The following is a 3,534-nucleotide window of genomic DNA, read 5'->3' as shown; positions in this document are numbered from 1 at the left end:
AATGCTGCTCTCATAATTTTCATTTCCCTTTAGAACTCAAGTTATTTCTATTCTTCCTCCATACATTGCATCATTTTGCTCAGAGAGGAATAATGCAGGGAAGATATCTTTTATTTTCTGATTATCATTCTCCACAATTTTAACTTAGAAACCTATGGAGAATTTAACTTAGATTAATTTAACTTAATTTATGTGTATCTGCTCATACAGAAGTTTTGAGAATGACCAGAGGAGAACAGATAGGTAGGTTAGGTAGGTAGGTGGATGGATGGATGGGTGGACAGAGAGAGAGAGCAAGAGCTCAAGAGAGGAATAGATAGATAAAGGGAATAAGAAGCATGCTAAGGGCTAATATTATATATTTTTCTTCCCAGATTTCTTGGTAGAGTTGAAGAAATGGGAGTTTTAAACAACCAAGATTTTCATTGGTGCCTCCCAAGGGCACATCCATATCCTTATTTTTTGATTTCCTTTCTTTTGTGTGATATGATACTTGCAATTCACTATCAGCAAAACAAGGACTTAGGAAAAGAAATGCCATCTAAAAGAGATGATGTATTTTAGAATTAAAAATGTGGAGGTTATTATGATATTCAAAATGATTATAATCAGTGAAACAAGCTAAAATGGTGATAAGCATAAATTATCTTAATCAGATTATGAAGATTAAAAATCTCATTTAAAATAAGATTTTTTTGTGCTCACTTTGGCAGCATGTATACTAAAATTGACACAGTTCAGAGATTAGCATGACCCCTGCTCAATGTTGACACACAAATTCCTGAAGCATTGAATATTTTTGTGGCAATAGTTAACAATAATGCATTGTGTACTTGAAATTTGCTGAGGATAGAACCTAAATTAATCTTCCACCACACATGCTTGTATACAGTTATAATGGTAACTATATAGAAATGATGAGTATGTTAATTAGCTAAATTGTAGTGATTTATAATGCATACATATAACACTATGTTGTACACCTTAAATATATACAGTTTTTGTATGTGAAAAATATCTTAATGAGGCTTTAAAAAAATTTAAATATGATTTTTCAGAGGTAGTTATTGTATTATTGTTTGAGATTTTTACTCAGTCTCTAAAATCTCATGGAAAACTAATTCTAGAAATCACACACTATAAAAGAAGACATAGTTAATGTTCTTCCTGTGTGAGATATTGCATGTGCTTATTCTGAATTTATGTGCTGATAGAAAAAAATTAAGTTGTAATCCATAATTTTGATTTTTTAAAAATATTTTTTATTTCTGTCTTTATGTGATGTCATTTTTGCTGCAGGAAGAAAAAATATTTATTTAGTTATTACTTATGTCGGTTGGGAAAATCTGATTTAGTTTTCTGTGAATGACCATTTCTCGGTCATTCATGTGAACTTCTGAGACCACTGCTATAATCTGTAATGAGAAGACTGTTGTTTTATTGTGATGATAGATCTTACATCCTTGTGATGACTATTCCAGCCTTTTTCTCTGAATTTCAGAGAAACTCCAGGAAACCTAGATCCATTTCCAGGTATTGATAAAGGATTAGAGGAAAGGAACACTAATTCCAAGTGTCCTGAAAACTATCTTTTGTCTAAAATATACAAACTCCAATAAATTTCCCAGACCAATTGCTGAACCCAGAATTAACTTAGAGGAGCATCTCAGCACTTCCACAAATTTATAGAATTAGTCATGTAGTATTTTCTCTATCAATAGGTAAGTTTAGTAGCACCCAGTGAGAACTGAAATGCTCAGTTAGCTGTCAGGAGCACTGAAGGCTGACAGCTCTCAATCCAACCCCTCTCCAGGAATTGTTCTCAACTGAGACCTGCCGTGCCTAAATCTCTATCCCCTTTTGCAGGGCAGCAAGGTCAATGACTGGTTTATAGGGGTACACCCAAGAGAACTCCCTTGTTTTAATACAGGATGATTCTGTAAGGTCATCCCAGCTCTAGAACTTCTTCCCCTGCACAACCTTCCCTCCTTTTCCCCTCACAGACAGCACTACCTAATGAACTAACTCACTGCACTAAAATCTCAGAGTCAGAGTCTGTTTCCCAAAGCAAACTCACTGTGACATGGATGTATAGTCAGATAACAAAAGCACAAACATTCATTCGCACCATGTATGTTTACAAATCTATCTTCTGGGAACAACCTCACAGTGAACACCTCTTGTGGCCCAAAATGAAAGCAATCAGAAATGTTCATGTACACTCCAAGGAATTCCTTTTCCTTTCCTTCCCACAAAGAATTTATAACTAGGGATATTAACTTTGTGGTCTTATTTGTAATTTCTAGAAAATTACTTGCTGGCAGACTGATGGCTTCTTCTAGGATTGGGAAAACAGCTGATTTTTCTGTTTAAATAGAGTGTGTCTGAGCCAGGTTGGGAACAGTCAGTAACAAACTGACTCAGATTTCTAAGTAAACATAATGATAAATATAATGATATTTTTTTTTTCAAAAATTTTTTTTTTGAAATCTTGTAGCATCAAGCAGCAGTGGAGAGTCCCTGGTAGCTCTGCAATATCATGGGCACATCTGGATTCCACAGGCATATTATGAAGTTTATATCTACCTTACATTCTTAATGTTTCAGAGTCAAGAAACTAGATGGGAATGACCATAAAATAAACTATTCCCTTTGGTTTTGCCTAATCTACTATGTATAGCTAAGTGGTTCTTAACCAGTGATTTTGCCCCTAGAGAATTCTTCAAATTATCTGAAGACACTTTTGGTTATCTCAACTCTAAAGGAAGGAATGCCAATGGCATCTAGTAGACAGAGGCCAGGAATATAGCTAAACATCAATGTGCACAGTGTGAACCATCTAAACTAAGAATTATCTGCTCCAAAATGTCACTTGATTGAGAAACCCTGCTGGAAGGCACTTGCTAATTAAGGAAGGATCAGAAATACTCCACTTCTTTTATGGAAAACTACTGTATTAGCCAATTTCTGTAAATATGGCATTATTCTGTAAACATGCCCATGGCTTATTTTACTTCTTTCTTTCTTATACTACAGATTTCCAGAGATCACACAGCATTTCCAGATTCCTTAACATCAGCAGCTGAAGGAAAAGTGATGAAAATTGTAGAAATGTACAATAGCATGTTGAGCTCATGTTTTACGGCTTATAGAGAGCACACACGCACACATACACACACACACACGCATAAATATATATATACTTGCAATTTATCTTTTTGTTCTTTTGTGCATTAGAATTATGTGAAAGTGAAATCTTGAGCATCAGATAATAATGTTGGCGATGTGACCTCTAGGAAAATAAGACTACACATTTTTCCAGCAGTCTTTCCCTGTAAAAATGCTGTTGGACTGGTGCACTAACACTTCAGTTCAACCCATAGTTATTGTGCTTACTATAGATACTGTTAGGAGGTTGGATAGAGTAGTATATCATTCCTGCCTGAACAACTTACAGTTTTCCAAGTGGCTAACCACTTAGAATTGTGACTAATCTATCCTCTTAAACAAACTTAAAATTTATTTCCTTTTTAT

At 34.7% G+C, this 3,534-nt stretch overlaps 1 non-coding gene across 1 annotated transcript; it reads left to right on the top strand.

The window, feature by feature from the left end:
• The first annotated feature begins 697 nt into the window (after positions 1-697).
• LOC140622498 (U6 spliceosomal RNA) lies at positions 698-801 on the top strand. Its single transcript, XR_012022256.1, has one exon. It is a non-coding gene; the product is annotated as a U6 spliceosomal RNA (small nuclear RNA).
• The last annotated feature ends 2,733 nt before the right edge of the window (positions 802-3,534 follow it).

The sequence above is a fragment of the Canis lupus genome, chromosome 31 (genome assembly GCF_048164855.1).
Source record: "Canis lupus baileyi chromosome 31, mCanLup2.hap1, whole genome shotgun sequence".
NCBI lineage: Eukaryota > Metazoa > Chordata > Mammalia > Carnivora > Canidae > Canis > Canis lupus.
This window is presented reverse-complemented; position numbering and strand designations above follow the sequence as displayed.